Here is a 15,618-nt window from a genome sequence, read left to right on the forward strand (position 1 = left end):
TGCTTTAATTGCTCCTTGGTCTTGATTGACTCTATTCAGCATTTGACGGGGAATTTCACAGCTACTCATAATTTTATACTCTACCACTGCCGGCTGACACAAACTGAGCCACTAACTCGAATCACTAAACTGAATATCTAACTGGATGATGTTTTTCCAGCATGAAAGGGTTTGAACTCTTAATCCCCACATTCCACATGCTTACGTTTTACAAACATGGATATCAGAGGCACACTGTGAGACTGAACAGCAAATAATAAAAAGAACTTATTTAAAACATATCAAGCTCCAGCTACAGGTGCCCAAAGTGTAAATATCCCTTGTGACTCAGTGGTGCAACACCCAAGACCCATTCAAGCCATGAGTGTAGATTCACCAGGGCTCCTGCATGCAGAACTGTTTGGCAAATGATGCCAGCAAGTGATGTTAGGTTTTCAGATCTACTGCACCATCTGCTGGGGGAATACCAGCATCTGAATCATGATGCATGAATCATGGTATCTGACAAACATGGAAGTCTCTTTCTCCCACTTTAGGAAAAAAATAATAAAGTCCTTTACCAAGTCGTAACCAAAAGTAATCAAAATGTTTCTCAACATTATGATTTAGTAGTGTTTCATAATAATGTGTATGTGTTTCTTAATTGTCTTACTGTCTCTTAATTATGAGCAGGGCCCCTGTAATAATTAGTTCAGCTTTTGTTTAACCTGTTTCATGAACTGTCATAAAGAATTTTAATGAAAGTAAGCAAACTAGGCAGATGTCCCTATTGGACATAAAGAAATCCAATCAAAAGCTTGTGGCAGAGTCATCCAAAAACACAGTCAATGATTTAACTGGAAAAGTGGACTTGGTTTAACTAAGACTAAGATTAACTAGAAAGTCACGTGAAGAAAGGGGTGCACAGATTGAAATTTGTCATGTTGTTATGGTCTAGGAACCATGAATGTAGAGCATCTGGTCAAAAGCAATTAAATGGTGAATGCTGAGGACTATAACCAGATTTTGTAAAACACTAATTTAATAAAATAGTCAGCATTTTAATATATCTAATTATAGTCATGTGATTGTTCAAATGTTTGCAGCTTCTGACTGTAAATTGTTTAACTGTATCAATCTTATCAGTTTTGTTCTTTCTTCTCCAAACTTTGTTGATTTTTAAACACCATTAATGCCAATATTCATTTGTTATAAAGTCTTTTCTTAAATATTGTTCAATGTTGTTGAAAACATTTTGACAAATTTAAACTACACTGCCAGTCAAAAGATTTTTGAAAATTCATTATTTTAGCATTTTTGTTTAAATGAGATTATTTGAAATACACTAAAATCTGAAAATCTTACCTAGGAATAGGTATACGTGAATTGAGAAGTGTTTATTATTAAAAGTTTATTGAGAATTGAGAATATGGTAGAAATGACTTTATGTTATTGAAACAATCTACAATTGAAAATTAGCAAAAATTAACCAAATGCACTCCTGAGAGCTCCTGTGCCACCATTTGCTCATTTACTTTTGCTGCAGTGAACTATTTTTTTAAATAGATTAGTTATTATTTGATTATCTGCCACACCTGATGCAGCCCATCAAGGGCCACATGGCTTAAGCTTTTAAAGAAACCAAAGGAAAAAGCTATCCCATACTAACTTCCTTTATCTATGTTTAATTCTTGCTAATTTCCTGACCAATTTTTTATTTTTTATTTTTTGCCTAGGAATGTAGATCAAATCTAATCAGAAAATACTTTATCACTCTAACTGGGCACTTGCAGCCAGGAATGGACTGGCAATCAGGGATTTTGAGAATATTCCCCATGCACCACTTCATTTTGTATTTTATGGAAGTGAACTTGGTTGCTAGAGTGAGTGCTCAAGAATACAAGGCAAAAAGTTTTCCCAACCCATGGCAATTAGCATGTCGTGCTATTTTCATGTAGAGAGTCTGTCAAAAGTAATGTAAGTATAAGTAGCTAATGTAAGGTACCAACTGAAATATAAACAGCGTCTACACATAACATAAAGTATTTTTAAAGGAAAACCTTGCTGCTCTCCATGATTTTCAGCTAACTCTGACACCTGTAGTAAGTTACCCATCTGAATGGAGAAGTGCCCTTTTACCCTCTGCTAGTTTTGTCCTTGGACTTTGTTTAAAAAATGGGAGACTGGCTAATCATACCAAGGTATTTCAAGTGTTCGCAAAGGTCTTACAGTGAATAAATTGTTATGAAATTTAGCTAGTGTTAGCTACCCTGGCTTATGCTATCAATTTGTTCACTCACGTTTGTTTGCTAGTTATAATATCAGTACAACAAGCTAGTACAACTAGACAACTGCAAAGAACTCCCTGCTGAGGGTCTGTGAGAACAATTTACAGCAAAAGAGGCCATGGCTTTGCTACAGAACTATCAAGAGCTTCATGCACATGCCTGAATGTATGTGTGCACTCATAAGGCTGACTATTATGGCTGAAACTGTCACCGAATCACTCCATCAACCACATCCTTATATTTTTCATCACCAAATAACTCCTATAAAACACATTAATTGTAAGGATATATACTGGAGATATCAGGGTCCACTGAACTTGTAAAAACGACAGACGACTATTCCCGAAATTTGTGGAGATGTAACTTAAAATGGAAGTTTGCTATTTTTCCAATATCAGTGAGTGGGTGGGGTTAAAATTGTACAGCAACCACTAGAGGGCCTCAGAGACATTTTGGCTTCACTTTTGACTTCCTGTTAGGACTTCCACCCACATACACAGTCAGTGAACAGCACTGAGTCTTTTATCTGTAGGCTTAACAGATTTAGTGAAGCACTCATGTAGAGTTCCATTAGAATCTGATAGTGACTAGTTAGTAAGTTCTCCCAAAATTTAGGCTTCCTTAATTGCTATTCTGTACAATTTCTCACTACCAACATCTCAAATACTGAAGCATGGGCAGAAGCCTTCAGAGTCACTGCACGCACACAGAAGGGCACGTTTTATGGAGTTAAATTTGTGCCAAAACTTTCAAATAAAATAATAAAATCCAAGCAAAAACCAAAATATTAATTATCAAGATATACATCTTATACAATTTAACATAATTCTGCATAGTTGTTGCATAGATCTTTATATAACATTAACAAATTCATTTTCAAATCTTAAGCAGAATTAAGCTAGGGAAGACTTCAGGAGATTGTTCATGTCACCTATATTCAGACCCATACACGGCTGTGTAATAGCAGTACTACGTTACTGTGCTATTATTATGTGTAAAATATTTTACAAATGCAGAATCAAATCAAAGAATCAAATCAAAATTAATTTTTCAAAAAGATTACTTCTGAAGAAAAGATTTTTTTCTACTTGTGGATTTTTCTGGTGCAGTTTTTTTTTTTTTTTGCTTGTTTCTGTATTCTGCTTTGTAGATGCGTTCATACATTTCTTTATCAGAGAAGTGTCTTCATTCCATCCATTTGAGTAGAGGTTTAAAAAAGATAACTAGGTAACAAGGCTAGAGCTTACTTCTTATTCACCAGCTTCTTATTCTGATTTGTTTGTTTCCTTTTTCTGCCTAATTCTGATACCATTATTTCCTCATTATAAAATGATGTATATCATGTCCCACACCATTAATTTTGTAAATTCTGTTTTGGGACACTTTTGGGACAATAATCTTGCGTTTGTTTACATTTAATGCCTGTAAAATATACACTCACTGTGCACTTTATTAGGAACACCTACATCTACTCATTCATGCACTTACCTAATCAGCCAATTGTGTGGCAGCAGTGCAATGCATAAAATCATGCAGATACAGGCCAGCAGCTTCGGGTAATATTCATATCAACCATGGGGTAGAATGGGGAAAAAACGTGATCTCAGTGATTTTGACTGTGGCCTGAGTGTTGGTGCCAGACGAGCTGGTATGAGTATTTCTATAACTGCTGATCTCCTGGGATTTTCATGCACAACAGTCTCTAGAGTTTACTCAGAATGGTGCATTAAAGAAAAAACATCCAATGAGCTGTGGTTCTGCAGATGGAAATGCCTTGTTGATGAGAGAGGTCAATGGAGAATGGCCAGACCAAGCTGACAGAAAGGCTACAGTAACTCAGATAACCGCTCTGAACAATTGTGGTGAGCAGAAAACATAGCTCATTTGAGCATTGTTGCTGACCATGTACATCCCTTCATGGTCACAATTTACCTATCTTCTAATGGCTACTTCCAGCATGAATAGAACACCTTTGGGATGTGGTAGAATGGGAGATTCGCAGTATGAAAGTACACCTGAAAAATCTGCAGGAATTGTGTGATGCAATCATGTCAACATGGACCAGAATCTCAAAGGAATGTTTCCAACATCTTGTGGAATCAATGCCACTAAGAATTGAGGCTGTTTTCAGAGCAAAGGGAGGCTCTACCCAGTTTTAGTATAGTGTTCCTAATAAAGTGATCAGTGGGTGTATAAAGTAAGAGGTGAATGAATGTCAAATTGCAATAAGCAATGAGGGATTTAAAAAAAAAATTTCCCAGTAAAAAAAAAAGTGACTACTAGTGTCTAAGCTGTAGTTAGTGGATCATCATGTCAGTCAACTATGAAACGCTACCAAATGCAAAGACAACGCTTGGAATCAACTCCAGACTTTTTGTCTCCTTAATTTGTCATGAAAGGATGAGGAAACAGGACTCAGCTGGACTCAAACTGCTTATCAGTCATTTGTCCAATTATTTTTAAGCCTGTGAAAAATGGCTGTAATTCCTAAAAGGTCAGTGCAATATTTTTGAGACAAAATTACAAAAAATTGTGTCACTGTCCAAATACTTATGGGCCTGACTGTAAATGTATCCAAAAATAACCACATCAACTGTATACTACAAAAAGTAATTTATTAAGCTTCTTTGGGACCCGAACATCAATTTTCAACATTTTACATTTGGTGCCCCATACTCCATGGATGTCTGAATGTGAGGATAACTGCAAATTCTTGGGCTTCATCACATCAAGACAGCCAGTCTACATCCAGAGAAGTACACACATCAAACAACAGAGCATCTTATCTGGAGATTGTGAGTTCGAATGATCCCTGGTTGTAGCTGTTGGTGGAGAAATCGGGGAGAAATAGGGAGAAAAATTTTTTATTAAACAAACAGAATGAGCACACGTTTATTTTTATATACTTAGGTTTCCTCACCCACAGCACACCTAGTTCAGCTCAGTAAGGGATTGAAATTTCTGGAAATTTGCTTATTTTTATAAATTAATTCATCACTTTCCTAGTCATTTTAGAACCTGCAGGCCCACAGCTGTCATTTCAACATCTCTGTGTACCAACATACCCACAGACTTTCACAGGTGGCTTTAGAAATGGCAGAGACTTGGGCTTGGTGTGAGAAAATGTACAGATGAGTGATCCTATGCTATGTTTGTGTCTCTAAGTGTGTCTTGCAGGTTTTCGTTCCTAAACCATATTCAGGAGTGACATTCGGAAAAAGGTAAAGGTCTTTCAGAAGAAGACATGGTCTCTGAGTTGGATGTATCCTTACAAAACTTACATCTTTTTCACCTCTCTTTGAGCAGCGTCATTAGAAGGAAACATACATAGCCATAAGGGTTGATTAGTTAATGAGACAAGGACTTTTCCTGTTTTGCCCATTTTACACAAAATTTGGTCTTATGTGTATTACAGTTATGTTACAGCTAGGGTTGTGAATATATAGATGTTTTTTTTTAACCTGATTCTTTTCCTGAATGAAAGTTCATTGGCAGATTTGGTAATATAATATTTTCAGCAATAAACTTCACCGGATATCATGGCAATGTAATATCATGTAGAGATATTAATATCGTTATATCACACAAGCCTAACTGCAGTGCTTGTTTAACTGTAGTACCCAGTGCCAGCTGGGGAAGACAGCTCCCCAAAAGGTCAGGTCTCTCACAAGGTTTCTCCACTAATTAATTGAAGGAAATATAACACAGTTTTTCCTCACCACTGTTGCTCTTTTGGGATTGAGGCAATGGTCAAAGTATATTAGCACATAAAATGAAATATTGCATTGCTTAACAATATTTACGGATAACATACAGTCATTTAATCTGTGAGAACTGCAAAGAAACTGTTTTTGTTTTTTTTCCATGAAGTTATGTGTTGCTGCAAAGTTCCTGGGAATTTCCAAGGTGAGAAATCTAACAGGTCACTTTCTAAGATATCTGGACAGAGGACACAAGAACAGAAACAGTTTATCCAAACTCACAATACACTTCAAATAATGATTCCTTTTTAGATTCAGTTATACATTAACTAGTAAATAGTTTGAATGAGGGTGATTTAGGCTTATGCTTAACACCATGGGGGTTTGTTGTTTTCACAGATAGTTCAGATGCTCATGATCATCCTTAATTTATTTAGTTCTATTCGTTATTGTTTTTGCTCTTCTTACTGTTTTGTTTTTTGCTATATACACTATATGGCCAAAAGTATGTGGACACCCGACCATCACACCAATATCTGGTTCTTCCCCAAACTATTGCCACAATATTAGAAGCACACGATTGTCTAGAATGTCTTTGTATGCTGTAGCATTATCATTTCCTGCCAGTAGAACTAAGGGGCCCAAACCTGTTCCAGCATGACAATGCCTCTGTGCACAAAGTAAGCTTATTAAAGACATGGTTTGCAAAAATTGATGTTGCAGAACACAAGTCGCTTGCACAGAGCCCTGACCTCAACCCCACTGAACGCCTTGAACTCAGCATGCCAGGCCTCCTCACCTAACATCAGTGCCTGAACTCACTAATGCTCTTGTGACTGAATGGACACAAATACCCACAGCCACTTTTAAAAATATAGCATAAAGCGTAATATGTAAATATAGAGTGGACACTGTTATGGCAGCAAAGGGGGGATTAAATCTGGAATGTGATGATCAATAAGTACATTTGATTGTGGTGGTTAGGTGTCCACATACTTTTGGCCATATAATATATTTATGAATAAATTTGCTTTGGAGTGTGTTACACAGCAGTTGGCCTCAGGTTATACTGAATCTTTCTATTTGGCTCCATAAAATGTTTCACTGAGCACACGCTGTTTTTTTCCTTGTATACAATATACAGACATGTATTAAATTCTAGTAACCAAAATCTCATGCTTCATTATCTCATGCTTCATGCTTCATGCTTCATTGGTGCCACTAGATTTTACATGTGCCCGTAGATTGTCGGAAACTATTTTTCCATTTAAGCTGTGAGAAACTAAAGTTTTCCTTATACACAGTTACGAGGTTAAAGGAGTTAACCTTGTAACTGGTTAAAGGTTAAATTGATAAGGAAATTTCATGTGGAATATCAGATTTTTGAGACATTTTCATGATGAGGAGATAATGGTATAGGAATTAAGCAGAAAGTGGAAATAAAAAATTAAAATAAGAAACTGGTGAATAAGAAACTTCAGCGTCGTCACCTAGTTGTCTGTTTCCAAATTTGTATCCAATTTGCTTTCTCTCTTGAACAAAAGAAAACAAGTTTTGGTATGTGATGTTTTTCTTTGAATGTTAATTAATACTACATTGCTTGTAAATGCTCATAATCAAACAACTCATTTGTTTTGTAGAGACTAACTTTTTTAGGAACCATCCCAAATATTCAATTTCTTTTGTTTACAATAGTGTTATATAGATATGTCTCAGTTTTTCATCATTTTTCATGTCTCATCATTTACACAGCAACAAGTATACTGTATTATCTGAAAATGTATTTTCCGAACACCTAATGCAGTTATACTCATATACTAATTTGCATATTTATTTATACATGATGATCACTGGCATATCGAAATACAAATTAGGTAATCAGAGATAGGTAATTAAAACAGTGGTAATCAGTGATTGGTCATTAGTGGTACTCAGTGATTGTTCTTTGGGAAACAGTGATAATCAGTGATTGGTCATTGGGACACAGTAGTAATCTGTGATTGGTCACTGGGAAACAGTAGTAATCAATGATTGGTCATTACTGCTAATTGGTGATTGCTCACTGGGAAACAGTGGTAATTGGTGATTGGTAACTGGGAAACAGTGGTAATCAGTGAGTGGTCACTGGGAAACAGTGGTAATCAGTGATTGGTCATTGGGAAATAGTGGTAGTTGGTGATTGGTCACTGGGAAACAGTGGTAATCAGTGAGTGGTCATTAGCGATAATCGATGATTGGTCATTGGGACACAGCGCTAATCAGTGATTGGTCACAAGTGCAACATAGTCAGGCATTACATTCCATAAAGACATGGTTTGTCAATGTTGGAGTGGAAGTGTAAATCAAGTGGCCTGCACAGAGCCCTGACCTCAACCCCACTGAACACATTTGGGATGAATTGGAACGGTGACTGCACCCCAGACCTCCTTACCTAACATCAATACAAATCCCCGCAGCCACACTCCAAAATCTAGTGGAAAGCCTTTCTAGAAGTGTGGAGGTTATTATAACAGCAAAGGGAGACTAAACTGGAACAGGATGTTCAAAATTCACATAAGAAAGTGATGGTCGGGTATCCACAAACTTTTGGTCATATAGTCTATTTAGAGACAAACTTACAACACCTTTAACAGAAGAATTAAAGATATGCCTAGAACATAAAAAAGTAGTCATGCATATTTATATAACTTACAGTTCTGAACATATTTGGCCTGCCTTCGTGCTGACTTGCATGTTGTTCTTCAAATTTTCTTCAGCACCAGATCCTCGCCTCAAAAATGTCAAAAATTATTTAGACATTTTTTGAATATGTGTGGGAATCTGGGAAAATTCATAGGATGTCACTGTGGCTGAATTGTGCAAAGCAGCCAACATGTTTTTTATTTCTACCTACAACATACTTAAGCACTCAACTTTAAGAAATCAAAATGATGTTTCAACAAATGTTTTTATTTGCTTTTTAATTTTAGATAGGCTATTATATTGGATCATGTTGACAGTTTAACAAACGCAAAGGTACAAACTATGACATTTACCTTCGTTTGGCAGCCTTGCCTTCTTAAAGCACATTCCCGTGTTCCTACACAAACGTGATTGTAAAAACAGTGAGTCTGCCTGGAGAAGTCTTAAACCTTCCTGATTAAGTGTGATTTCCTCACACCGGGAATGTGAGGCTTTGATCAAGTTCTTGGATTGCTATGTGCCAGATATGTGCGAGACACTGTCTCTCAAAATATCTGTGACTCACCTGCACCACAGTGGAGTCAGAATGGAATCTTTCAATGTTTATATTTTTTCCTTTTCACTTTTAGTGGTAATCAAATTAAAAATGCTTGTGGATGAAAACATGTTTCAAAAGAGAAACATATTTCAATTCAGAAAAGCCTGTAATTTTCAGAACTATATATAAAACAGAAAATGACAAAATTGCACCATGTGAAGGGATTTCCCAGGCCTCCACACTTATACACAAACAGGTTTCCTTGAGGTGCCTTTGTCTGCCATCACACTAGTCCTGAAAATTTTGCTTTCAGAAACCACAACAGTGGCTAAACAAAATATGTATGATACTGGTCTCATGGCTGACTAGGCTGTAATCATGCCTCCAAGACGCAATTTGCCAAAAGTGCCAAGGCCTCTCAGCATGGTACCTGAAAATGCAGTTAACGATAGCTATGTGGACTGCAGGAGATCAATCAACACAGTCAAAAACAGACAACAGACATACTACACTAGTCTTGAATTTTTTGTCTTTTCATATTCCAAACAACAGACCTGGAATTGGCCCTATTTGGGATCTAAGAAATCTAAAAGGTCTTTTTAAAACAACTAACAAAGTCTCAGAACTTACACACTGGAAATAGAGACAAGACTTTGCCTGGATATGTGTATGATGTCCTCTGTCGGTAGGGAGAGGTATTATTCTGGGCAGTTGTGACAACAGGTTTGGGACTACAGCCCAAAATATGCATATATCCACTTTCCATTGCTGTGGAACTACAGACAGTTCTTCCACTTTCACATCAGCCGAGAGATGTATCAGTTCAGGATCCTTCCCTTTAGGTTAGCTCTAGCACCCAGGGTGTTCACAAAGTCTGTGAGCTGCTTTAGAGCCCGTATCAATGTCCTCAAAATGAACGCTTTCCATCACTTCAGTTTGGGACAACTGTATAAACTCTGCCTATGGTGGTCCCACTTTGGTGTTCCCTGTGTTAAATGCTACCACATGTCCCCAGTTCAATCGTGAGTTCAGGTTGCTGCCTGAGTGGACTTTGGCATGTTTTCTCTGGTTTTCCCCCTAATTCCCAAAAACATGTTGGGAGGTGGATTGGTTATGCTAAACTGGCCCTAGATGTGAATGAATATGCAAAACTGTAAGTGCATGGAGCCCTGTGAATGGACTAGCACTTCATCCAGACTGTATTGCTGCCTTGAACCCTATATTCCCAGAATAGTCTCCTGATCTGCTGTGAGCAGTGGTTACTGAAGATGAATGAATGATGAATGTTATTAGTGAAAGCACAAAGCCCTTTGTAACATTTTCTTACAATTCATTTGGTTATAGCAAACTACCTAGCAGATTCTATTTTGCAATATTTTCTTGTTTTAAATCCCACATTTTATGTAGGGTCTTAATACATATTTTAATACATAGTATGTGCCTACTGTCCAGTGGTGGACAGAGTACAAAACACACTGAGCTAAGTAAAATTATTGCTATTGTAGTGATAAATCACTTGCGTAGAAGAAAATTACACAAAGAAATACAGTAAGTAATCTGGTGAAACACTACTGCACAAATTACTTTTTATATATCTACAACTGAAGCAAATAATGAGAAAATGTTCTATATCTGAGAAAAGCATTTTTGAATAATTATGTTAACTAACTAAGTGACCTATGCTGAAGTGACCACCACCTTGATTATCAACAGTGTATAAAAAAAGCAACATTAGCTAGCTAGCTAACTTAGCCAAATGCTGTTGGGGTTTCAGTAGCTTGCTAGGTGTTAGCTAGCCAGCTCATATTAATCCATCTAGCAAAGATCCCCTTTACACATTATCCTGAGCGTTACTTATAGGCTGTAGTAGCACTTAGATATATATAACACAACAGGTAATTACTACCAAACACAAAGTGACTCTTAAGTTTAATACAGAATTTTCATATGGTAAAACATCAAAAGATCTGGCTAGCTAGTCTAGTTTAGTCAGCTAGCTAATGGCGTGCCTGTACGTGTTCCCGAGGGTTGGTTGTTGAGCCGTAAAATACTGATATTTCCACGGCTTTTGGCTCAGAAAATATTTGGATGATTTCTCACTGTTTCCTTTGCAGCATTTAAAACTGAACATATCCGATAAATTGGGCCAGGGATGCTGATCTGTCTCCACTGTCTCAGACATTGCTGCTGCTGACTCAGCATTTGATTCTGGAAGACTTTCGGCATGAAACTGCTTTATTTTGATTTGGTTTTGAGTTACTTATTATTATTATTATTATTATTATTATTATTATTATTATTATTATTATTATTTTAATTGAATTATTTAAAGTCAGGGATTAATTTACCTTTTTTGTTACTCAGTGATGGCGATCAAAAATAAACGTGACCATTTTTAATATTTTATTTTCTAAATTAAATATTTTAAATACATATATTTTATTTTTAAAATAAAGTATTACTATTAAAGTAAAAGTACTATGATTTGTACTAAAAAAAAGTACTATTACAGTGAATATGTATTTGTTACTTTGCATCACTGCCACTGTGACTAACACTAATTCCTCAACCAAGCATCATTTTTATTTGATTTATTATTATATTTTTTCTTTTACATATTTCTAGAACATCATAAAGGCTAGGGCTAGACACAAGTACAATCAGTCTGTTCCCTTGCTCACCTGTGATCATGTGACAGTATGAACGTTGAGAACATAATGTAAACACACCACGACTGCCACTAGGGGGAGAAATCCGACTGTAGTCTCCTACACAGATTAATCTTACCAGCATGTCCTGGCACAAATTACAACCTCATTTGGACTGTCATCACTGGTGATCTTCTCATTACCTATGTTTATTTTATGATGTATAACAAACTGAAAAATGCCTATAATTAGTCAGAATAGCTGATGTGAATGAAATGGCTAATATTGCACATGGGCAAACCTGGGGGACAGAAGTCCTTCGGCCTTGACATGTCCCATAATATGGATATGGCTCTTATTTCTCCAGATCCACAAAAGACAAGATGATTGTGAGCACTAGCGCTGGTAGTGCAGTACCACACATGAACTCCGGGTGGCGCTTGGGGACAAGTTGTCATTTTGTTGGCGTTTTTGAAAATCAGCCTTTGATTGCCCATAGTTTGCATGAAATGAATCAGTTAATATTGGCTAAACATGGTTAATATTTGTAGAATAAAGGGTGGAAATGTCTGTTTATGTAGCCTAATGTACTGTTCTGCTGTTCTGCCTTAGGGACAGGTCCACTCTTCAGATTAATCAATGAATAATTAACTTTTGTCTCCCTCCAGCTTGCCTCTGAGTCATAAAGGACAGATGCACAGCAACAACTGCCACCATTGCTCACACGCGCGCGCACGAACACACACACACACACACACACACACACGCGCGCGCAAGCAAGCGCGCACGAACACACACACACACACACACCCCTCATAAATAAAATACGTATCTAGCGGAGACACTGTGGAATGATGGCTATGTTTATGCTTCTAGGATGGACACTAAGATATGACCTGATCTCCTGCTCAGTTATGCAAACTGCAAATCTCTCTCTCTCTCTTTTTAAGAAAAAAAGGTTGACTCTTTATTTAAATTGGAATCTTTTTTAAAAGTTGACTTCTTTTATTTCTTTTATTTATTTATTTTTTCTTGGTTTGTACTTTAACTCTTAACACTTATTTTCACCCTTCAGGGCCACCATACAAAACAAACAAACAAACAAACAAAAAAAAAACAAAAGCAATTACATACCAGAGTGTCTCTTAATTGTTCCTGTAAACTTTGTACTACAACTGTTTCTCTGCTCACGTCAGAGAATTGTCCACATAATAAACAGTGAGCTAAGATTACAGAATTATAGAAGAACATTGTTTGGATTGGCCATCTCAGTGATAAGTAAATGGCTGCATGCAGGCCTGAGCTCGCTCATTTCCCTCTTTATCTTTAAACTCAGCTCTTCCTACCATTTATACCAAAACACTCCTTTTCTGAGTGCAGGTTTCTCTTTAGCTGTGTTGTCATGACTTGAGGTCAATGACAAGCTCTGTTGCTAGAGGTTACAGATATTATTACTATATTTAATTACTATTATTTCTGCCAGATAACATTTTTTTTGGCTCACTGAGTTGTATATGGTAATTCATAGTCTTTTATAGCACTCCTGACTCACCTATTATGTATTATGTTACTCATTACTTGTGACTCTCTGTTGTTCCTGCAACATACTTACACTTGTTTCTGGTGAGTCTTGCAGCACTTGTATCAGTGTCTTTGAGTGCCTCCCTGCTTGGAATGTATTTAGCATCAATTGTATGTGAATTTAATTTTTTTAAAAATCTGCCAAATGAATACATGTAAATCAAACCCAACAAGAGAAATCAGTTTCCACTGATTAAAGCCTGACCTAGGCAGGCTTTATCTTGCCTATAATTTACCTAAAATGCAATCAAAATGTCATTCCCAAAACACAGGAGATGATCATTCAAAGATAATTCAAATCAACGAACTATATTTGAGTACTCTTCTGTGACAGTGCTGGAAGTCTGAGTGATATAAAGTGAATTAAAGACACGTTAATTCTGTCAAGCAGTGTTATCACCAACACCAATGTGTGTGTGTGTGTGTGTGTGCATGGCGAGGTGGCTGACAGCTGATTATTCTTTCTGTAGCAGACGTTTGAGTCTAGCATCAAATGACTACACTAATGAAATATTGAGCAGTATTTGAGATATGGGTTATTAATGAGTGAGAGAATGTATGTAGCTCGGAGATCTATTCTGGCACTCTACATCAGAGCTGGTCCCCAGGAAGCACTTTGTTCATCACACTAGAGCTCTGGTCACATCAAAGACTTGCATTTGGCACATCAGATGCTCACGTAAACACTCAACTGCCAACACATTCACTATTGACGGTCCTTCTCACACTCTGTGTGTCAATGAGTGACGCAAGACTAATCAAACCTGAGTACTTGAGAATGTGTTGTTGGATTTTTCTTTTGAAATGCCCAGCATTTCTAACATTTGGACAACTAATAGTCGTGGACTTGCTGTTGTAATTGGAACAGAGAAGAGGGATTTGTCGTGTGGGTGCTGTAAGATAAGACTTTTTAAAAATATTTGTGTCTATCTATGGTCTAGTTGCCTTGAAGGTACATATACAACCCTAGAGAGCTCAATAAATTGTCAGAAATGGGGGAAAAAAAATGGCGGTTGATTTATTCATCTTTTAAGATCTGGAGGATTTCTGTTTATAATGGCCCTTACACAGTAACCCAACAATTTTATAATTTGAGACTGTTACAGAGTTCTGCTTATGATCAATTAAGTCAACTTATTCTTAATTTAGCTATTTGGTGAAGTATAAAAATGTTTTAGAAAGAAATGCAAGGGTAATTAACAGAACATTACATTTTGTGCTCCATAATGTGCTCCTTAAATGACTGCTTTCTGTGTTTAATGTGTCTGTACATGGGTTTTCTATGACAGTTTTTTCAAAAAATAAAAGAAAGAAGAATGATAGCCTTCTCATTGGCCAAAAAATTATCTTAATCTCATACTCATTATTACAACAAATTGAACCATGATACATACATGTATAAGCAATCATAAACCATATATAAAATATATTGGGTCTTACTGAATATACAGTACACTGAGGAAAAGTCACCAATAGGACCAAGAGCTGAGACAGAAGGAAGGCGCTTAGATCTTAATCAACAGTCACAAGTTAAAATATTTTCTTGTTAAACATTTTAACTTGTGACTGTTGATTAAGAACATTAACTAATAAAACTGATTTGCTGATCATTACTTTGGTTACATAATTTAATAACCACAGAATACTGAAATACTTGGTAAGTAGTGATCTTTGTGCATATTCTCTAAATGTTGTGATATATTGTATAGAAAGCATTAGGTATGTCAAGATTCCTTCAGTCTTCATTAATTTAAAGATATCCTGCTGTATAGAAGTTGTATACATCACTTATATTATGGTGTCCTGCTACTCTCCTGTCCTTATTTCTCTCCATTTCTAAGATCTAAGCGCCTTCCTTCTGTCTCAGCTCTTGGTCCTATTGGTGACTTTTCCTCCCTCCAAAGAAATCTCCTGTCCTCTTTCTTGTCATTCTCCTCCACCCCTCTCTCTTTTGTCTCTGTCATTCATGTTTCCCTCCAGATTTCTGGCCTGGGGCAGAGTTTTTCTTTCCCCGCCAGCCCATCTGGCCCTGGGGCCTCTTGGACAGCTGTTCATCCTGCGCCCATTCTCTCTATTTCCCTCTCTCTGACCTCTAGACACTGGTCAGCAATGGGCACCCTGCTATTTTCAGAGTGCTGGCATGCACTCATACTGCTGCCATGATGGGAATTATGATTTTAAAATGAAAACGTCTGTAGAGT

Source organism: Pangasianodon hypophthalmus, chromosome 3 (genome assembly GCF_027358585.1).
Source record: "Pangasianodon hypophthalmus isolate fPanHyp1 chromosome 3, fPanHyp1.pri, whole genome shotgun sequence".
NCBI lineage: Eukaryota > Metazoa > Chordata > Actinopteri > Siluriformes > Pangasiidae > Pangasianodon > Pangasianodon hypophthalmus.